The 23,716-nt window shown below is 39.5% G+C and overlaps 1 protein-coding gene and 1 non-coding gene across 6 annotated transcripts in view; one reads left to right on the plus strand and one right to left on the minus strand.

Annotated features, from left to right (window-relative positions):
* Window positions 1-23,716, minus strand: part of PCCA (propionyl-CoA carboxylase subunit alpha) — a 394,194-nt gene that overhangs the window by 298,574 nt on the left and 71,904 nt on the right. Inside the window, exon 1 of one of the 5 annotated variants that reach the window (XM_073894338.1) lies at window positions 614-873. The exons of the other annotated variants lie outside the window; for them this stretch is intronic. The gene's annotated coding sequence lies outside the window, so the exon portion shown is untranslated. Of the gene's footprint in view, window positions 1-613; window positions 874-23,716 lie in introns of those variants that run through there. 5 annotated transcript variants of the gene reach the window in all.
* LOC112826942 (U6 spliceosomal RNA) lies at window positions 17,987-18,094 on the plus strand. The gene has a single exon (XR_003209085.1). It is a non-coding gene; the product is annotated as a U6 spliceosomal RNA (small nuclear RNA).

A 23,716-nucleotide genomic window follows, 5' to 3' on the forward strand; every position in this document is an offset into this window, starting at 1 on the left:
AAGGGAAGCATTTGAGGGAAAAAGACAACTAGGATTTGGAAAAGTAGCACGGGGAAGCAAAACATTTAAGTACAGAGGAAAACACCTCCTGCTGGCCTGTATAGGGTGGTTTGGTGGTTAGAGAATGAGGAGGTGGATACATGCAACCAGTGCTCATCCAGAAGGGTCTCCTCTTTCTCTTAAGCCCAACAACAAGCAGATCTCAATTAACGACTTCTCCGGTATCCAACTCAACAGCTAGTGATGCATTCATTCTAGAAACACTTGCCAACTACCCAATGTGTGTCAGGCACTGTGCTAAATCTAGGGATAAAATGACAGACGAGACAGAGATGTGTCAATGCCCTCTGGCTCATGCACCAACTAGGAAGATGTGATATAACAAGCAATTAAAATCACAATCCAGCATGAGTACTGTGATGGAGTCTAGAATATTCTGGGAAACTAATGGTAATTGGAATAAAGCAAACATGGGTGGAAACTTTGTGAGCCAACTTAATGTAAGTTTATCATACATGGAATGCAGTATTTCAAAAATTCCCTGCCAAAGGGGAAGAAAATTTCTCCCTTCAGTTATACTAGATAGGCTATAATTTTAACATGCTCAGATCACCTGATATTTCTGTCTTTCTCAGAAAGTCCAACCAGGGCCTTCTTAACTTCTGATAAGTAAGACTTGAGCATGCAATCTTCTCCTTTCATTGAAGTCAAGCCAGTAACTGATGAGGGAGAAAGCGGGCATCATCTATAATAGGCTAAGCCTCATTTCACATCAACATCCAGTAAACGTAAACATAAAGCCCAGCAAAATGATATTCTTAAAATGTTTTACCAGCAGTGTGACTCCCTTCAAACCTATGTGACCACCACCCTGACACAGCCTTTTGGAGTTCTGAAATTACAACGGACACCACCTATACACCCCTCACCTACCCTGCCACCTGAATCATATAAAACAATTGTTGGGCAGGGTGTTCATTTTCTTGAAAGAAAGGCGGTAATTAGAAGCAATAGAGTGTAACAGTTAAGCGCAGGGACTGTGGAGCCTGCCAGAACTCCAATTCTACCATGAACTACCTGGTTGGCCTTTGACAAGTTACTTAAGCACCCTGTGCCTCTTTCTGAACCTGTGAGGGTTCAATGAATTGATATATGTAAAGCACAAAGGCCAGAGGGGACCCATGGGAAGCTGCTACATGAGTGTCAAAGACTGGAGTCCGTTACACAACTGTTGGCTGGCTCCCGCCCGCCTTCCTGGGTGCACAGGTTTAACACGTTCCAGGAGTCACGCTCCAGAGACGGTCCTCCTGCTGTTAGCCCCTTCGCCTCAACTAACTCAGACCCTTCCTGAAGAGGCTAAGCCCACCTTCCCCCCCGCACCCTTCATCTCTTCCTTTCAGTGGGCTCCTTCCCCTCAGCCAACCCCTGCTCGAGTGGAGAGCCGCTTGCCCTTCCGACACATGACTAAAATAACGGTGAGCCTTCTTCCGAAGAAAGAGTGGGACACTGTCCTGCAGGAGGAAGAGACGTTACACAAAGTTTCTTTGAAGTGACTATCACGATACAGCAGCCAGATCTCTTCTGGTACCGGAAACTGCAGAGAAGGGAAGCACAAATGGTATGGAAAGACCGACAGAAACGAAGTGTGGGGGAATGGCCTGCTTGAGGAACAAATGCAGCCTCCCAGCCGACGGCGAGCCACTGGAGAGTTCGGAAGCGCTTCAGAAGGTCAGCGAGGCAGCGGCACTCCGAGGAGGAAAGACTGAGATGAAGGGACCAGTGGCCCAGGTGAGGAGGAGGCCATGAGGGGCCACTGGAGCAGCCGTGGGACCTAGTGGGGGGAAGAGGTAAGAGAAGCTGCAGTGGTAACAGGAGAGCTGGCAACGGATTCGGGGAGAATGAATAAATGAGGAAGTGTAAGGGAGGGGAGTAGCTAAAGGTTAACTATAAGGCTTTTCGGACCAGAAAACTCCACTGAAATATGACACCAAAAAGCAGGTTTGGTTACAAGGACAGTAAGATTCATTCTGCCTATCAGTGCCTTATTAGTAGGACAACCAGGGGGGACTCCAAGGGAAGACATTCTTATCTGGACCTGGAAATGCGTTCAGTAGATCAGACCCAAACCAATCAGAAAATGTCTTGTGATAAATTACTCTGCACTTAAAACCTCACATGCACCTGGGTAATCTCCACTGCCGTGTGCTGTGAGATACTTCTGACAGATTTTAAACAGTTTACTCAGGTTATTAGTACCTTTAATATTTCAGTTCCAAAACAAAAAGCATGTTTTTGGAGTATACAGCTCTGTGGTTTAGGATGTTTTTCTGTTTTAGAAGCTCAATTTTGACAATGCAGTTACCCTACTTGACCAAAGACTTCAACTCTGGTTTAATAATGCTATTTAATTACAAATACACTTCAAAAGTCTTCTTAAATTCTTGGCTTCAATATCCACACGAGAAGTTAACAGAGAGAATATGACAGGTGAGCAGAACATATAAACTGCCGTCAAGGATGAAATCCATGAGCTGGGATGACATGCCAAGCCATTTCCATGGAACACAAAGGTCCACCCACCATACCAATCAGAAAACAGTGCTCTGATCACGAAAGAGTCATTAGTCTCCAGCAATTTCCAGCTATTGTAAGAGGAGGCTAAATCCTAGTTAAGACCTACCAAGAAATAAAAGCCTATGCCTCATGAGATACAACGGATTTAAAATACAGTCTTCTGACTTCTTTAGGTTACCTATAATAAAGCCCTCAAAAGATTCAGTCCTTTTCCAATATGGTTGTCCAATCTACAAAGAATTTTCAAATTAACCACACGTAAATTGATTTCTGGGGCATGCAGGCATGCATTTATTTATTTATTTAGATGAGAAAACAGCATAGAAATGACCTTAGACTGGAAAGGTGTAACCTTATGAGTTTAAAATAAGAATCTTACACTACTGGGAAACAAAAAAATTATAATCATTGTTCGTACTACTAAATAGTCAAGGTATATCTGTAAGATAATTGTTTCAAACTTACTCATCTGTAATTTCCTAAATAAAATTTTTTTAAAAGTTCTTTAAAATAACATAAGTCTCCTATTACAACAACTTGGGATGACATCATAGGTAATCCAGAGAGCACACAAAATACACGCCCACCTTGGGGTCAGCTTCATGAAAACAAACAGACTCAAATTAGCATTAATCCCTGTATCTGCCTAAAAACCTCATTTCTTCCACAGATCCCATCTGACTCTTCTTTCCAAGAATTCCTTTCCCTACGTTAGTCTCAACGTGCTAAGACACAATTCTGGTTCCTTCTCACATGCTTGCCCTCTTTCTGCAACTTTTTTTTCATCACAGAGAATAATACCTAATCCATAAACTTAAACGTTAACAATCAGCAGGTATGAATTTATCAAGGACCCGTAGAATGGGTGTGTTTAAACCTATGATGCTTCAATCCCACATCTACCAGGCTGCCAGGTCCTGCCCCACTCTATTTGGGGCTGGGAGAGTGAACCCCTGGCCTCTTAAGAGCATAATTCAAATCTTCTGGGAAAACCAGACATTTTCTAAATCTAACATTAATGTTTACATAAGCTACTATATTTTACATATATTTCACCAATGCAATTAATTTTCAATCCACAGATTTTTAATTCTGAAAATAATTCCTCCACAGCATTTCTGAATTCATTATCCACATTCTCAACTGACGTGCACTGAAGAGAATGTAAATCGAATGTTACTGAAAATGATTACTAGGCCCCACAACATTCAAACTACACAAAACATTCTAAGATTACTTCTATATCATCCCTATTTTATTTTCCCTATTACTCTACACTCCCCATCCATTAGCAGAGATAACTGTAGCATGTGCTTTTTGATTCTCCCAAAATCTCTTTCTAATGGCCATAACTAAGTATGTACTTACAAACATGATAGTGAATGTGCACTAGGCTAAATATATTTGTACAGATACACAGCTGTTTCAAACACCACACCCAGACCACAGAGTAGTCAATTCCTATCCAACTAAAACAGGACTGTTTTTAAGATTTTATTTGTTTGACAGCGAGAGAGGGAACACAAGCAGGGGGAGTGGGAGAGGGAGAAACAGGCTTCCCGCGAAGCAGGGAGCCCGATGTGGGACCCAATCCCAGGCCCTGAGACCATGACCTGGGCTGAAGGCAGACACTTAACAACTGAACCACCCAGGCACCGCAAAAAGGGACATTTTTAAATAATTGGGAAAAAAAAAAAAAAGGTATTTCATGACATGTTAAATTACATAATAGTCTAATTTTCGTGTCCATAAATAAAGTTTTATTAGAACACACATACCCATTCATTTACCTATCATCTAGGACTACTTCCACACTGCAACTGCAGAGTTGTGCAGTTACAACCGAGTTGAACAGTTGGGACACTATGGCCTGCAAATTCTAAAATATTTATTATCTGGCCCTTTACAGATGAAGTTTGCCAAACACCGCTTATATGATAAAAGGGTTTAAAATTCCAGTCATTATAATCATGAGCACCAGCTGAATAACTATCTTGCACAGATGCCATACAAGTGATTTGTGCATTTATATATATATCTACTTACTTAAGAGGAACTTAAGGTATCAAATCTGTTCCATGAATGGCTCAAACACAGAGGTAGACAATCCACCTGTTATTCATTTACTTGCTCATTAAACAAATATATATGAGTCAGATATAGTTCTAGGCACTGAGGAAATAGTAATGATCAAAACAAAAAAACTACTGTGGTTGTGTAGGTTACTAAATATGTATCAGACAGCAATACATACTTCAGAGGAAAATAAGAAATGGGAATTAAGAGTATGAAACGGTGGGAGAATGGTAACCTGCAATTTTAATTAGGATAGTCAGGGTAGGCATCTTTGAGAAAATGACTCTGGATAATGGCCCAAAGAAGATCTATCTGGAGGCAACGTGTTCCAACCAAAGAAACTAGCAAGTGAAAAGACCCTGAGGTTGTAAGCATACCTTATATCTCAAAAAAGAGCTAAAACAAAGGAAGTGAGAAAGAGTGTAAAATAATTATGTCAGAATGGGGCAAGGAGGGTGATGGTTGTCTTGAAGGACTTTGGCTCTGATTCTGAATGAAATTGGAAGCAAATAAAGGTATTTTGTGGTTTGGTTTTTAGCCAAGAAATGCTTTGATATCCTGACTTACATGCTGACAGATCATTCTGACTGGGTTTTGAGACTACCCTAGAGGGAGGTAAGGATGGAAACCTGGACGGCAAGTGGGAAGCTAATGCAATGACGCAGATGAGAGATGCTGGTGACCAGAATTGATGGTAGTGCTGGGAGTGGTGAGAAGCGGTCAGATTCCAAGCTCATTTCAAAGGGAGAGCCAAGAAAATCAATCCCCTTCCTGAAATGTCCTTTCCCTTCTTGTAAGTCCATGCTTCTCCTCTACAATCTTCTCTATCTAAATGCTATCTGTCTTCAAGGCCTAGTTGAAATGCCACCTTCTTCATGAGACTTCCCTAGACACTCCTGCCTGATCAAAAGTAATCTCTTCATCTGACTTTTCCACAAGGCCACCTATGACACTCTGATGAACTAACCTCCTCCCTACTGCATCTCTTCCCCATCAACTTCTTCGGCGTAGTGAACCGTCTTCATCTTTGTATTCACCAGCATCTGCCGCATCAAAAGGTATATGCCAACCAATCAGTTAAGTTCTAAGTTTCTCCTGGCTCAAAAAGCTCATGATTTTCTTCTACATGTATACTTCATTAACTCCGAAAAAGCTAGGGTCATGAAACAGAGCTTTACAGGGGCACAGGGCTTTTACGATAGGTGTCAATTCTTAGGAAGGAAACCAATAGCTATACAAATACAAAATACTCTTCTTCACTAATACACACACACACACACCCCTTATATAAAGTTTGACAATGTTCTCTCCAGCTATCCCAATCACAAACCTACCAGAATTAACTACTACTTTCATGCAACACCTACACTAGATATGCTCTGATGGCTGAAATTACCACACTGCCCTATAATTAGGGGGTATAACAAACATTTTGTGGCAGACTTACCCAGCTCAGAACTTTCCTGAACTGTCCTTTACCCAACCACGGCAAAAGACCCCTCAACTGCAGCCCTTTTGAATTATATGACCTTGCCCCTGAACACAGACGATTGGCGCAAAAAGCAGCTAACCCAAATTACATCCATCACAGTCCCTTTTCTGGGAACAAGGACAGAAAGAAAAATGCAGCTTTCCTCTTTTCAGGATACAAGACCTAAAACACCTAAGCTCAGGAACTGTGATTTTTGGCATGTTCCACGGGGCCATGCAAGCAGAGAAGCAGAGGATGAAAGCAGACAGGCATGCAGAAAGATTTTAAAGAAAGAAGCAAAAGCAGAGAAACAAGCTAACAGCTGGCTAGTCTGTTTCTAATACTTTCCTCAAGCCTACCTATCTTCTAACTCTTGGACCTCTCAACACACCCATGTATGATATGCAGATAGTTCTGGCTGCCTGGCAACATTATTAAAGCAACTCACAGTCCTGAGACTGGTTTCCTAATAAGGAAAGGTTAAAATTCTTTCATCTCTGTTTTTTTCCAATTTTCACTAAATATTAATAATAGAGTATTTTTTCAGTCCCTAAATCCAATGCAAAAAAGTCTTAAATCAAAAGCCAATACCCATAAATAAGTTTCCTCAAAAAGCAAGTTCTGTACTCTATTTAACTTAGTTCCTCAGTGTCTAGCATAAACATCCCTACTCTCCCTTCACCCAACATACACCCCCACCAACCTTTTGGACAGAAATCCTTCTAAAAGTACATCTCACAGTTCTTGATTTCCCTGCCATTCTCTTGGATCTATCTCCCATTCTGCTAGCTATCCCTCATGGTCACAATATGGCTGTCAGCAGCAGCAAGCTTTCTCTTCTTCACAAAATGTGTGGGAGGAGAAGGGGGGGAGGGGAAGGAGAGAGGCACACTGGTGCTAAAGCTTAGAATGAGCAAGTTTCTCTCCTAAGGAATCTCCAAAAAAGCTTCTCATGCTTCATTGACCCAAACTGGCTTAAGCCTTCACTGACTCATCCCTAAATCAGTAATTGTCAGGGAAGATAAGGTCATCATAACTGGCTTAACTAAATCACCCATGGGAGAAAAGATGTTGGACAAGCTAACTGTCCGCTACAATGGGAGAGTGCCTGTGCACGTGCACACCTGACCTTTACAAGCATTTTATTTAAGTGTGTCTGTGTGGTATAATGATCACCTGCTAGCCAGGCAGAAAACCAAAGCAGATCAGTAATTAACATTGGTAGGAAGATATCAAAGGATACCGAACTTCAAGCGGCCACCTTAAACTGGAATGCCATATATTCCCTTGTATCCACACCTAGCCGCTAAGTGCTCTTGGGACTTGAAGGTCAAAGGTTCCCAAGAGCTGTCCAACTGGAGTGTTTTTCAAGATTGAATAATCTGGACTTGGGGAAATAAACCATTGTGGGAAGATGAGTGATTCTTGGTATTAGATTAACCTTTGACGGTAAGGGTGTGGCTTACTGAAAAGTCCATGATTTGCAAAGTATAAATTAGAAGATAGCTTTGATTTCACAGAGCTGTGTCCTGAGAGCATCTGCAGGTGAGCAGGTATGAGACTTTACCTACTTCTACAACACTGTTTGTTATATTCAGTATGGAATTTAAATTTTTCTACTCATTAGTCATATCACATTACTCTTCAGTTTGATATGCACTCTTCTTATCGTAATAAAAGAGTACATCACAATATGTCATCACATGCTTTAATTCCCCCCCAGTGGCTTCCTAATGCCACACAGATGAAAATCCCAGCTTGTGACGATGGCCCAACTGATCTGCCCTGAGCCTACCTTCCCAACCTCTACCACATGCTTCCTCATTCATTATTCTCCTACCACACCAGCTTCTTTCTCTCAAGCCACAGGCTCATCTCATTCCTGCCTCAGGACACTTACACCTGCCATTCCGTCTGTGTGGAGAGGGCTTGCCCTGGATCTTCACATGCTGCCTGCTCCTTCTCATCTTTGCTATTTCAGTTCAAGTGTCACAACCTTCTCTGCACCCCACCCCCACCCATGACCCCCACCACATACATATCCACACCCACACCCATGCCCACCCCTACCCCACCCCCGCCACACACCCCCTAAACTATGACCCCTCTATAGAGCACGGCCTTTGAGTCAGACACTAATCCCTGATCCAATCAACTATCAGTAGAGTGACAGGATCACATGATAAAGAAAGCTTGGTAATCTAAACAGGAACTGCATGCTACAGGCCAAGAGCAGCAAGAACAAGTCAAATATCAGTAACCAAACTGAACTGAAAACACAGAAATGATTAACCAGCCAAGTCTATCAGGATTCTCAGTATCCTAAAAGATCATGAGAGCATTTGGGGCCAAAAAAGTAAATTATTGCCCCAATTCAAATACCAGCTGTAGGTTTTAGTCTTCTTTTCAGTAAAATACATATATCAAACTTTCTCTTATTCCTTAAAAACACAGCAAGCATAAAAGGAAGACACGAAAGTCACTGAGCCTCTCTAAAAGAATGCACATGAGATGTTATTCAACAGTTTTTGGTGGGTAGGGGATGGGCTAGATGGGTGATGGGTATTAAGGAGAGCCCTTGTTGTGATGAGCACTGGGTGTTGCGTGTACTGGATCAATCACTGAATTCTACTCCAGAAACCAATATCGCACTACATGTTAACTAGCAAAATTTAAATTTAAAAAAATAAAACAGGAGTTTTTATCAGCATATAAATTCGACTTTATAAAATCAGTTATTTACAGAAGCAATTAATTACCTCAAGATACAAATATTTAACTTTATTATTATTCTGTAAAATTCAAGGTAAAGAAAAAGACCTTACAGACAAAAATCTAAGTTAACAGTGGAAAAAAAAAATGCTGTTAAATCTTGTGTCTAAGTTACATCTTAAAATAGATAGGCATTAAAACAGGATTCAAAGAAGCAAAAATACTGTAGAAAACAGTAATTCTGTACTTAAAAAAAAATTCCTAAAAACATTTGCCCCGTAGATGTTGCCAGAACCTCCCATCCTTCTAGATTTGGGGCATCTTAGGAGTCTGTGCCAGCAACCCACACCAGTGCTTGTAAGGGCAGCTAAAGTAGTCCACTCTCAAAATTCTGAAAAAAACATTTGGGGGGGGGGTGTCAGTAGGCAGTAAATTAAAGCCTTATGCAGTGAAAAGCAAGTAACTTGAAAAATGTACAGGGGCAATGAATCCTGAAGTTATCAGGCATCAAAATGTTTTGTATAGTTAAGCTAGAAAATCTAAATTTTCTATTTCTCGACTATTTTCTAAAAATATGTGAGAACTGCTAAACGTGGCTCCTGGGTTTAAGATGCTACTTGTCAACTATATGTAAAACTATTCAGTGAATTTACATAAGCATCTTGTCTACTTTTTAAGTTGAAATAAAATCTACACAGTATCCAAGTAACTGAACAGGAAAATTTTATGAATCAAATTAAATAACCCAATGTTTTCTGGTAGGAAGAACATATTACTACATAAAACATTTATCAGATATTCAGAAGTGGACAACAAAAAACAAGACCTGAATGCAACTGAAGTCTGGTAATATTAAGAACCTAATCTAAGAAATGTTGCTTCAAGTACTCACCACTTTTAAAACAGAATTCTACCTCTACAATGCAGATCTATTCAAATAGGAAAAGGAGAATCTCTACTTTTATTTAACAATTAGCAGGAAAAGAATATCTCCTTCACAGTGAAATTTTTAAAGACACACTTTATATATAAAGAGACCACTTAGTACCATGCTCAAATTTTCAGTAACAAGAAAATTAAAATGTAATCAGTATGATGGGAATATTTCCTTGGGTCTTTTTTTTTTTTTTTTTTTTAGCTCTGAGAATGTCTGAAGTCTTGAGCTATTTTTACCTGCTCTTCTTGAAGGAACTGATTTATGTTTTATATCTTAAAATGGCTTGGAAATGGTAAAAACAGAAATAATCGATTTTCTTTTTCAACAGGGGGCCAGGCAAGGCTTCCTTTGCCAAGATTCAAACAGATACACCCTTCTCAACACATCATGAGTGTGTGTAAAATAGCATCTAAAAGCTCACTTTTAGATTTTTTTCTTTTTTTTTTTTTTTTACTAAAAAGAATGGAACTAAGATGTTTACTAAATAAATAATGGACCTGAGAAACAGAGGAATTCTACATTTCTTTATCTGACCCTAAGTCTACTAACCAAGTATCACTAAAACTATTTAAACGCTCATTATACAAGAGGCAATTTGCCAGTAATTGAAAAAAGCCTACAAAATTAACAAATGAATGCTATTCTGATACTAGAAAGCTGGCAATGGTTACACAAGCTTTAGCCTTCTAAAACCATAATCAGAACTGGGACGATTAATCAACATTTTAACACTTCCCATCTGTACAAGTGCTCAAGGTAGTGCTTACTGTCACTTGACAAGTTGCTTAGCACTGCAAAATTTGATAATTCATGTCTTACTGAATTTTTCCTGACTTGGAAGAAAATAAAACACCAATTAAAAGCAGATGTCACCTTTAATTCTAACTGGCTGACAAACTTCTAATTTTTTTTACCCAGTGCACAGACAGAACACACGTAGATGACAATTTAGACAGTTAAATATTCAAAGTCACCGATACCCCCACAAATTTGCAAGTGATTTTCCAGAACTTAATCCCATGGGGTTTGATCTGGCAGGCATCCAGAAAGAATAGTTTCAAGTAGTCATCTAGAAGTACATTTATTGTTACATTTTTGCAAAGGCTTCAAGTACTGATCCGAACATTACTAAATTACTCTTCAAGATTCTCATCTTGACCTTCATACATATAAAAAACAAAACCATGTTGTTCCTCTATTAAAACTCTAGCTAATGAAAACGAAAAGATTTAATAAACTGTGGTTAACATACCTTCAGGCTTAAATGATCCAAAAGCTCAATCACATCCAACTTAAATTTACCATAAAATAATAATAATCTGACTTTGAGTACTCATGTTTTTCAATGTCTTTTAATACTGTAGTCAGTCATAAATTCATTCACTTTTGATTCTAACCATGAATTGTGAACAAAACTTCCCAAACTCAATGTTTTGGAAAGCAGCACAAAAAAAAAGTAAGTAGATAAACAGATACCAGATGATCAAACACACCCAACTGGCAATATTAATACCTACATTCTTACAACTCAGATTTCAATATATATGAAAGTAAACTTAAAATGTAAAAAGAATTAGCAGCACATTTTTAATCTCCTAAAGATAGCCAGGCTAGTGTTTCCTTATGCACAAAGTAACTTGTAATAAAATGCTGAGTTCTAAAAATGCTTTATTATATCAAATTTTTCTCCAAAAGAAAACTTGTGGATCTTCCCCAACACCCCAATTTCAAAGACAACATTAACACAGAGTCTGTCCCTATGTCCAGGAACACTGACCACAGCGGCCTCCACAGATTACCCTTTAATGATCTATGCAAGCGTTCAAAAGCCAGGACAAGCTGGTACCAATCAGGCAAAGAGGGAAAAATGAATCCCAGAAGGAATCACCACAAAGATCCCAATCACAATAATGGGGTCCCTAGGAGCTGTAAAGCCGATCAAGCCCTTTGCTTCTGTGGATTCATTGCATAACAATCAGACTTCCCTTAATAGTTAGAAGGGGTAAAGGAACCAGGTTGATTCTCTGTTCACTTCCTAGGTCTAACGGAGTATTTTCACTTTAACAGAAAGTCTGCCTTGAAAGAAGAATCTGGGGAAGATGAAATGGAAAGGTGGTCACAAAAAGGGTATTTAAGGGGACAGTCTACCTGGAACAACTTTTGTAGGCCTCATCTTTGCATTTTCATCCTGCTTCATGCATTGCTAATCAGAGATCCACTAGAAGCTTCAGAACCAACTGAAAGGCCTGGCAGGGTATTTGGCTTTCAATTCTTCTACTCTGTTTATTCCCAATATATATTCATCGGGCTTAGGAACAACTCTTGAACAAGCGCAGCCACTCAGCAATGAAATGTAAATTACTGGCATGTGCTGAAACCTGGACTTGCCACCACTAATGAGCACATTAAAGGAAAATGCTCACTGGATGACTGCAGCCCTTTTACTTAACCCTGTGCACAGGGAAAGCCACAATTCAACATCAATTAAAGGGGCTAGCTGCAGAACAGTAACAGAGCAGCCCTGTCACCACTTTTAATACCTCAGAGACCAAAAAGCTAAGACAAACGCAAAATTTCTACCCAACCTCAAGTAAAAATATTGTGCAAAACATGATTGTCAACGTGGTCAGCTTTGGTTAAGATTTGTGCAACCTGTTTCAAAGCCATCCTGACTTCAATTTCCTAAGAATGAAAATAAGATCTCTGGTTATCGAAAAAGAAAAATCAACAAGATACTAAATTATTAGTTTCTTCATTAGTCAACAAATTTGGACTTAGTGATCTAAAGCTCACCAGGGACTCAGCAAGACTCTGAAAAGTTTAGAAGCTTGTCAAGAAAAAAATGATCCTATAAACTAATGATTTAGGTCTCAAAATAAAATATTTGCTATACATGAGCAAGGCCTCATTTATTGGCGCTCAAAATATTAGCCTGTTCACCATATCATCTGCAATTTATAACAGAAAAACCTAAAATGAAATGTGAACAGACATCTAGAATCTATTATTAACTTTTGAAATAAATTATGATTTTCAGGGGCACCAGCCTGGCTAAGTCAGTAGGAGGTGGCGTATCGTGATCTTCGGCTCATGAGTTCAAGCCCCATGTTGGACACAGACCTTACTTTAAAAAAATAAAGTAATTAAAATATCAAAATAAGGGGCGATGGAATGAAGGTATCATTAACATGTTAATTTGCTATTTTGAGTTACTGTGTGACTTTTTTCTAAAGAATACAGTAAGTAAGCACTTGTAATATTAACGGTGGAATATAATTTTATCTTTCTCTGATTACCTAAAAAGTATGCCAGATGCTTAAATCCCCACCTCAAAATTAATCACAATACCACACACACTAATATTTTTTTCTGACTAAATCTTAGTTTTCCATACAATCTGTGCGGTTAAACCAGCTTTTTATGACCCTCAGGGTTTGAAAGAATAGACTTCAATCAAAAGAACTGATCACCTACTAGTATGTGATTAGGAAATTTTGTTGTTTTTTTTAATTTTGAGAAACAGAGAGCACGAGCGGGGGGTGGGGGCAGAGGGAGAGGTACAAGCAGTCTCCCCACTGAGCAGGGAGCCCAACACAGGGTTCCATCCCAGGATCCTGAGATCATGATCTGAGCAGAAATCAGATGCTTAACTTTGACTGAACTACCCAGGCGCCCCACACACACACCATTTTTTTTAAAGATTTTATTTATTTTATTTGAGAGAGAGAGAATCTCAAGCAGACTGCCCACTCAGTAAAGAGCCCGAGGTAGGGCTCGATCTCACGACCCTGAGATCATGACCTGAGCCGAAATCAAGAATCAGATGCTTAACCGACTGAGCCACCCAGGCGTCCCAGGAAAATTATTTTACTTGATTCAATTCCTTCATGTATAAATTAGAGGTAATGATACCACAAGAGCATATAAAGAGAAAAAAGCACAAAGGAAACACTTTTCATATTATTTGACAATCCCCAAAAAACAATCATTAGTTCACTAGGAACCCAAATACTCCCCCCTCCTATCAGAGTCCCATTTAGCAAGGTCTTCTCTTACTCTTAAGTATACCTGCTTATGCATCATGAGTCCAGCAGCTTTTTCTTTTATTTTAAAGAAAATGTAAACTGATCCAAGTAATTTGCACAGGGGATAAATACATTTGTCCACCTTCTAAAGGATATGAATTTCTGCATACTGGTCACTTTTTTGGCACCCCCGAGAACTGTTTTATCTTCTAGCTCTTCTTATTCCTTATTTCATATCTTTTAGTATCTGCAGCTCATCATCCCCATTACTGTTTTTAACCTCTACCAAATCCTGTTAAGGCTACTACTGTCCCTACACCCCACTCATTAAAACTACACTGGCCAAGGCATCTGAAAGTGAGTCCTCCACCATGTGTGTTCTTGGCACTGCTGTAGCTGCCACAGCCTGCAGCCAGAGCTACCACACTGCAGACTCCTCTACAAACCACCATTACTGCTTTCCACTGCTCTCCTTCTTCTGCTCTGTGCTTGTCTTCGTATTTCATCTGCTTCTTTTTCCCAATTCTAGCTTTTAGGGAAGAAACCTGAACTTTTTTTTCCAAAGATTTTATTTATTTGAGAGAGCGAGCGAGAGCACAAGCAGGGGGAGCGGCAGGCAGAGGGAGAAGCAGGCTCCCCGCAGAGCAGGGAGCCTGATGCGGGGCTCGATCCCAGGGTCCTGGGATCATGACTGAAGCCAAAGGCAGACGCTTAACCCACTGAGCCACCCAGAAGCCCCAAGAAACCTGAACTTTTACAGACAACTCTTTAGAGAGTCCCTTGAGGTCTGAAAATGTTCTACAAGCTAAAGATACCAAGAGGCTTAACTTGTTGTAATTATAAAATTATAGTCTTACCGGGAAAAAATAATGATGGGTGAGGAAAAAAGCTGAAAACAATTTAAGGTTTTATTTTGTTCTGTTCTGCAACAAGTTGTAGAATCTCTCCTTCAGAGGGAGCACAGCCCAGTAGTAGTTAGGCAGCTACAGGAGTGTAGGTAAGCCTGCATTCCAGGCTTTGCCCTGACACTGACAGCTGTCTGACTTTGAACAACTTGCTTACACACACCTTCCTTTTACTTCTTACACCTATAAAGTGAAAACAGAACTATCCACCCGCAGGGCGGTTACAAAAAGAAAATGGAGGAGCGCCTAGGTGGCTCAGTCCGTTAAGCATCTGACTCTTGATTTCAGCTCAAGTTATGATCTCAGGATTTTAAGATCAAGCCCTGCATCCAGCTCCACGCTGGGTGTGGAGCCTACTTAAGACGCTCCCTCTCCCTCTGCCCCTCCCAGCCTCCCTCTCTAAAGGAAAAAAAAAAAAAAATGTTTTTAATTTAAAAATTTAAAAATAAAAAGCAAGTGGAACTAGTACATGTAGAGTGCCTGGCATAGCCCTGGCACACAATAACTACTCAAAACAAGTTGACAATCTGCTAAAGACAGAAATCTCATCCATTTGTATAGTGGTCACAATCTTGTTGCCTACACTCTTACTTTACCTAGATTCCTTATTTCCTTTCATCTTTCTCTACTATCCACTTTTAAAATTGCTTTTGCTTTGGGGAACCTACGTGGCTCAGGCGGTTAGGCGTCTAATTCTTGGATTCTGCTCAGGTCATGATCTCAGGGTCAAGAGACTGAGCCCCGCATTGGGTTCCACACTCAGTGGGGCGTCTGCTTGAGTTTCTCTCTCTCCCTCTACCCGCCCCCCAGTTCATGCTCGCACTAGCTCGCTCTCTAAAAAAATAAATAAATCTTTAAAAATAAACAGCTTTTGCTTTTAAATGGTGTGATAAACAACAGTCATAGCAGGAATGATTATAAAAACCACAGGCAGTCTTTATATACTTCACTGATAAATATGGGCCCAAGTTATAACTCCAAAGCATAAAGACTGCAAAACTAACTTACCATTAATATGTACAGAAGATAAAACCATATTATACTAACAGTCATATATAGATATCCAGTATAAGATTTTTTCATGTAAAATAGGAAATAGATCCTAATAAATATTTGTTATTTCTAAAAGTAAAACTGTATCTCAAATGAGCTTGATGTGAGCAGCAAGGAGATTAAGCCCCTTTCCAAAAGTTTCTCTCACATATGGAAATATATATAAACAATTCCATTAAAATTGGCAAAGAATTATTTATGACTAGTAAGTAAAGTGGTAAACAATAGGAATTCAGAGATGAATAAATAAAGGTCCTTGACATGACACGTAATTATAAGGCCAGAAAAGAAAGCCAAAGCAGGGAGGGGAAGGGTAGTAAAAGAAATCTCGCTCTTTGATTAGAATGCTCTTCTCCCATGGCATCTCAGCTTAAAGGTCACCTATTCAGAGAGATTTTTGAGTACCACCTTCTCTAAGGGTGCCTGGGTGGCTCAGTTGGTTAAGCGACTGCCTTCGGCTCAGGTCATGATCCTGGAGCCCCGGGATCGAGTCCCACATCAGGCTCCCTGCTCAGTGGGGAGTCTGCTTCTCCCTCTGACCCTCCCCCCTCTCATGCTCTCTCTCTCTCTCATTCTCTCTCTCAAATAAATAAATAAATAATCTTTAAAAAATAAATAAATAAAAATAAAAAGGCCACCCAGTTACCTTTTGGCACAGCGTTTCTCAAATTTAGGGAGCTCAGAACCAAACAATGAGTATGTGAAGAACTAAATAAAAAGCTAAGGAAATATACATGGGATTCAAACACATATGCCCTAAGTATGTTGGGAACTGTGCATACACAAGAACAGAATACTTTTTGGTGGCAAATTAGCATATCACATACTGTGCTTCAATATGGTGCCTCAGGAACTCTGTAACAGTATCTTTAGACAAGGTCCAGTCCAAAAACAAAACCCCAGCAATCATCCCATTACTTCTGCCTCTTTGCCCATTTTAGAAAGGATGCACTTAAAAGTTTAATTTTAGAATATATCCGAGGCAATAAGAATCACTAACTATATGTAACAGTGATAAATTAATGTACTTCATTTAATGTGACAAAATCTTCAACCTATTACTTTCACTAGAACAACAACAAAATCTTTCCTACTGAATTCTAAGTTTAGGGGTTATACACAAATAAATAGATGAAATTCAACCTTAAGAGATCACAAAGTTACTACAAATTAAAAACTGCACTGCAACCTAAAAACACCGGGAAGTTTCTCAATGTGCACTTTCTATATTTATTTCCAGAATTCCAAGTTTTAATTCAGCAACTTCTCTCACCTACTGAATAGTTAACAAGCATCTACTGAAAGCTTCAGTGATGCAAAAGAATTAAAAAGCATGATTTCTGCCTTCTACTCATGTACAAATTGGGTGACAATCAACAGATGACAGATAAAAATGTGATACAGCCATACCATGGACTTTATCAGACTTAGAAAGCAATGAGATTTTGACATACACAACAACATGGATGAAGCTTTAGGACATTATGCTCAAATAAGCCAGACACAAAAGGTAAAATATTCTATGCTTCCATTTCTAAGTTACCTAGAATAGGCAAATTCTAGGTATTCACCCATTCACCCATTCACAAATTCACCCATAAAGACAGAAAGTAAAACACACCTTACCAGGGGTATGGGTGGCAGTGATAGAGAGTTACTGTTTAATGGGTGCAAAGTTTCAGTTTGGGATGATGAAAAATTTCTAGACCTCATGAATAGTAGTGATAGCTGCACACTGTAAATGTACTTAATGCCACTGAATTGTACACTTAAAAATGGTGAAAAAGGGGGCACCTGGGTGGCTCAGTCAGTAGAGTGTCTGACTAGTGATCCGGGCTCAGGTCATGATCTCGGGGTCCTGGGATCCAGCCCTGCTCCAGGCTCCAGGCTCCAGGCTCCGCAGCAGGGGGCATGCTTGGGATTCTCCTCTCCCTCTATCCCTCCCTCCCCCGCCAGGCCCCCCGTTAAGGCACTCACTCACTCACCCTCTCTCAAAAATGTTTTTAAGTTTTTTTAAAGATTTTTATTTATTTATTTATTTATTTATTTGAGATAGAGCGGGGAGGGGGAGCGCAGAGGGGTGAGAGGCAGAGGGAGAGGTTGAGAAGCAGGCTTCCCGCGGAGCAGGGAGCCCGCTGCGGGGCTCGATCCCAGGACCCCGGGACCATGACCTGAGCTGAAGGCAGTCGCTTAACGACTGAGCCACCCAGACGCCCCTCAAATTTTTTTTTAAATGGTGAAAAGGGCCCCATATATACTAAAATTGGGAGGATAGAGAAGATTATTAGCATGGCCCCTGCACAAGGATGACATGCAAATTCATAAAGCATTCCAAATTTTTTTAAATGGTGAAACAGGTAATTGTTACATATGATATACCAAATTAAATATGCATATAAATTAAAGACAAAAATAAATCATAATTTCTTCAAGGTACCCTGAAAATAGAGCAAAATGAAAATCAATCTTAATTTCAAGAGACTGATATTTGGGTCATTAATGAAGGAAATGTCCTAACTCCCCTCAAACATGTTTAAAGTAAAAATTATGACATTTTCCCATGGAATGTACAATATATGCAGATGAAATACACATGACAATGGTAAGACAGAGAATGCTGACGGAAAGAGCGGGGAAGAGCACTATACAATTTTAAACATTTCTACATTTTACCTAAAATGGTATATTTTTTTTTAAAGATTTTACTTATTTATTTGACAGACAGAGAGCAAGAGAGCACAAGCAGGGGGAGCAGCAGAGGGAGAGGAAGAAGCAGGCTCCCCGCTTAGCAGGGAGCCCAATGCAGGGCTTGATCCCAGGATCCCTGAGTTCATGACCTGGGCCAAAGGCAGAATACTTAACCAACTGAGCCACCTAGGCACACCTAAAATGGTATAATGATAACTCTAAATAGACCATATAAAGTTAAGGATGTATACTGCAATACCTAGAAAAAAACACTAAAAAATGGAAAAGGTCTTCATAGATAAATTTAAATGGAATTCCAAAAATTAAGATAACTCAAGTAAGACAGGAAAATAGAATGGTAGCCATAAATCCAGTCACATCACTAATATATTAAATGTTAACAGGTATTACTGAAATTGCATATTGGTGAGGGTACACAAATCCATGACAATACTAAAAAGTACTGAATTGCTTATCACAAAAGGGTGACTATTAGGACATGGGAATTGTATCTCTGTAAAGCTGTTATTAAAGAAAATAAGGCAAACCAAAAAAACATAATAAACACTACAATTAAAGATACAGATTATGAGAATGATTTAAAAAGTACAACCCAGGGTGCCTGGGTGGCTCAGTTGGTGAAGCAACTGCCTTCAGCTCAGGTCATGATCCTGGAGTCCCGGGATCGAGTCCCGCATCAGGCTCCCTGCTCAGCGGGGAGTCTGCTTCTCCCTCTGACCTTCTTCCCTCTCATGCTCTCTCTCTCTACCATTCTCTCTCTCTCAATAAATAAAAATCTTTAAAAAACAAAACCTTTTAAAAAAAAAAAGTACAACCCACCTACATGCTGGCTACAAAAAACATGTTTTCAATATGAACAGTCAGTTGGAAAAGTGCATATTGTGCACACTGTAAGCATAAGACACTTGAGAGTCTTCAGAGTTAACGTGAAGGAACTTGTCCAAGATCATACAGCTACAAAATGGCAGAGCAAGAATTCTAACTCTGATTCCAGACTGTGCTGGTAAGTGCAAGGGGACAGTAAGGAGGGAGAGAAGGAAAGCTTGAGTATAAATTCAAGCTATTTTAACTTTAAGGATAGGGTACGAAATCCCAATCTCATCAAATCCCAAATTCTTAACCTTCCTATTGAAGTCACCAAACCCACAATCCTCAATGTACTTGCCTTGTCTGCACCCTTAAAAAACTCCCGAGAAATAAAGGGAGATTTCTCCTTTTCAAGTACCCATGTTAGAGCATTTCTACTCAGCATCATCTTCAAATTCTTGAACAAATATTCTGGAAGCTAACCTCTAATCCAACATCCAGGAAAAGAAACGTGTTCTCAAACATTTCAAAGGACATTCTGTTATGATTATGGTTTTAGGAAATTACTTGCATAGGTTTTCATAAATTCTGAACGTAACATTTAAGAATCACAATTACAAATGTATTATAAAACTGTCAGAAGGAAAGAGTCACTGATTTTCTCCTCTAAATCCACAGAGACCAGATTAATTCAACATAAGTATATCACAGAGCAGTAAAAGGTATCAATGACTAGTGTATAGCTCTACCAGCTCACTCAACTACTTTAACTTATAAAGTGAGCAAATCCAAGTGAAGACAGTTACTCTGACTGGCGTCCAAGATCAAAAGATCAGAAAAACAAAAATAATTGTTTTTAGACCTTAAAAATGGCACACCAATAGCAAAAAGATAAAAGCCACCAAGAGCAAAAATAGGTACCAGCCAAAGCTATCATTTCAAAAAACAAAACAGAAAACACTAACAATTTGGTCTAGGTTCAATTCATCTTTGAAGCAGTTTGGAACATTTACTGAGTTGGGAATTTCTAACTTTTGTTAGAAACTACACTCTCATTTATTAGCTATGTGACATTGGGCAGAGCCTTTATTTCCGAGATTATTCTCTCTTCTTAAAACCAAGGATGATAATACATCACAGATTGTCAGGAAGATAAAATAAGAATGGTGCTGGTGGTATCTGAAGGTTGGCATTCCATACCTATTTTTAAGAGCCTGGGGGAAGGCAAGAAATATTCTGTGCCACTTGTTTTCTGATAAGCAAAACCCTACTTCGGCAAATAAAGAGTATCCTACATTACAAATCAATAGCAAAATTCTAACACACACACTCACTCACTCCAGATGGATATAAATATGGTTGCAGTGGTATAGTGGTAGCCTCCAGGGAATTAAATAGGGTTTGAGGTCAGAGTTGCACAGATGAAGGAAACCTTCTCTTTCAACATATACATGTGACTTAAATTTAAGATTTTACATTCTTGAAAATTTTTAATTTTAACATAATAAAATCAGAAATCTGTGTCCAAAACGTGAATTCTACTAATGTTAAGAAAACATATGTAGTTAAAACTGTATCTACAAAATATATTAGTAACATTTCTCAACTTTCTTTTTTTTTTCTTAAGAGAGAGAGAAAGCGTGCGGGGCAGGGGGGTAAGGTGGTAGCGGTGGTAAAGGGAGAGGGGGAGAGAGGGGCAGACAGAGAGAGAGGGAAGGAGAGGGAGAATCTTAAGCAGGCTCTATGCCCAGCTGGGAGCTAGAGACAGGGCTCAACTTCACAAGCCAGAGATCATGAACTAAACCAAAAGCAAGAGTCAGATGCTTGATCAACTAATTAAGCCACCCAGGTGCCCCCTATTTCTCAACATTCTTAAGCCATAATATAAATAAATTTCAACAGTCATGCACAAAACACTTCTGTGAATGACCAAGGTCACAGCCCACATAAATAAAATCAGAGTTATATACAATTCTGGATTTGCAAGGTCTAAGCCTCTCCTTTATTCACCTACTCAAAAAAAAAAAAAAAAAAAGGTTTTACAACTACAAGTGAATAGGGTATCATATGAATCCCTTTAAATTTACTTTATACTATCTTAAGAACAAAAATATTGTTAAATGAAACCACTGGCCAACTTGCTAACTTGAATTTTAGTATTAGTTATGAACCACTTACAACATACTTTAATAACACACTATGGACTACAACCCCATAACTGACAAAAAACAACCTAGCAAAATGCGGTCTTCCAGTTTCTACCTACACAACTGTCATTTTCCTACAATCTGATCACCCACTGCCTGTATTACAACAAAGTGGGTTTCTATGGTTTCTAAGGTTTCTATGGGCTTTGGCCAAGTTGGCTACAGTTACTTTGGTCTTTTTTGCCTTCTCCTTGAACGTTCTCTCTTTCCAACTTAGCCAATTAGGATACAGTGTTTTGTTTTTCCCCCAAATTCTCTGTACCCAAAAGTCAGCCAACCTGGGTCAAGTCCTGTTACTAGCAGACTGTGACTACTGGTAGGTCACTGCACCTGAGTCACTGTTTTCCTTTTGTTATACAGAGTTAATAATATCCAGCTTCAGTGGTTGCATGAATGAAAACAATGTGTCAAAGTATTTGGTAAACTACAGTATTATGCACATGTATATAGCAGAATAATCCTACCAAACTATTAATCTCAACAGGAAAAAAATCTAAACTCAGAAAATACACATGAAAACTATCAGATTAGGGGCGCCTGGGTGGCTCAGTCATTAAGCGTCTGCCTTCAGCTCAGGTCATGATCTCAGGGTCCTGGGATCGAGCCCCGCATCGGGCTCCCTGCTCCGCAGGAAGCCTGCTTCTCCCTCTCCCACTCCCCCTGCTTGTGTTCCCTCTCTCGCTGTGTCTCTCTCTGTCAAATAAATAAAATAAAATCTTAAAAAAAAAATTAGTCTTGTAAAGAAAACTTATAAAGTTTAGTATGCTTTTATATTTGGTTTATTGTATACTTTTTTTTAAAGATTTTTATTTATTTATTTGAGAGAGAGAGAGAGATAGCTAGAAAGAGCACACAAGTGGGGAGGAGAGGGAGAGCGGGGAGGAGATGCAGGCCCTCCACTGAGCAGGGAGCCTGATGTGGGACTTGATCCCAGGACCCTGGGATCATGGACCTGAGCCGAAGGCAGACACTTAACCGACTGAGCCACCCAAGTGCCCCTATTGTATACTTTCTAATGCAAATATATAGCAAAAATTCAGGGGAAAAAAAAATCCAGAAATTATTCATAGTTGTTAACTAAAAACAACAATGTATTACATAAAGCACAACTAGTTTTTCTACAAACAAAATAAATACGAGGTCTTTGAATAGCAGTTTAAAAAAAAAAACAGAACTGGGGCGCCTAGGTGGCACAGTCGGTTAAGCAGCCAACTCTTGGCCTCAGCTCAGATTGTGATCTCAGGGTTGTGAGATCGAGCCCCATGTTGGGCTCCACACTCAGCGAGAAGTCTGCTTAAGATTCTCGCCCCCTCTCTTTCCCTAAAAGAAAGAAATCTTTTTTAAAAAAAAAAAAAGGAACTAAAAATAAAATGGAAAAAAAATCTCCATATTTGAGGGGCGCCTGGGTGGCTCAGTTGGTTAAGCGACTGCCTTCGGCTCAGGTCATGATCCTGGAGTCCCGGGATCGAGTCCCACATCGGGCTCCCTGCTCGGCGGGGAGTCTGCTTCTCCCTCTGACCCTCCTCCCTCTCGTGCTCTCTATCTCTCATTCTCTCTCTCTCAAATAAATAAATAAAATCTTTAAAAAAAAAATCTCCATATTTGATTAAATCTCAAACATAGGATACAGTATTACAATAAAGGGAACTCCACAGTATTCAACTTTAAAAAAAAAAATCCATTTTCTCCTTGCTAAGTCACCATCATCAACATGGTAATCATGATGGTAATCACCATCAATATGATAATCTATCAACATGGTAATCCATCTACCACTATATTGGAAATTAGATATCTAAGAATATACTCAGTTTGCGATAGTAACTATTGAATTTCAATGGCTGGTCACCAACCACACAATGTTTATATGGCCTAACAAAATCAGTAGGCGGGGCGCCTGGGTGGCTCAGTCGTTGAGCATCTGCCTTCGGCTCAGGTCATGATCCCAGGGTCCTGGGATTGAGCCCCGCATCGGGCTCCCTGCTCCGCAGGAAGCCTGCTTCTCCCTCTCCCACTCCCCCTGCTTGGGTTCCCTCTCTCGCTGTATCTCTGTCAAATAAATAAATAAAATCTTTAAAAAAAAAAAAAAACAGTAGGCAATTTCATTTCAATGCTGTTGTCTTTCGTTTTTTGTTTTTTAAGGGAACTTACCACCTATAACCAAACATTCCAATAAGGAGCATTTATTTTTTTTTTTTTTTCAAAAGGAGCATTTTAAATGGTACACTCCAATGGGAAAA

The sequence above is a fragment of the Callorhinus ursinus genome, unplaced genomic scaffold (genome assembly GCF_003265705.2).
Source record: "Callorhinus ursinus isolate GAN/ISIS: 27379988/994484 unplaced genomic scaffold, GSC_fseal_2.0 scaffold7, whole genome shotgun sequence".
In the NCBI taxonomy this organism is placed as follows: Eukaryota; Metazoa; Chordata; class Mammalia; order Carnivora; family Otariidae; genus Callorhinus; species Callorhinus ursinus.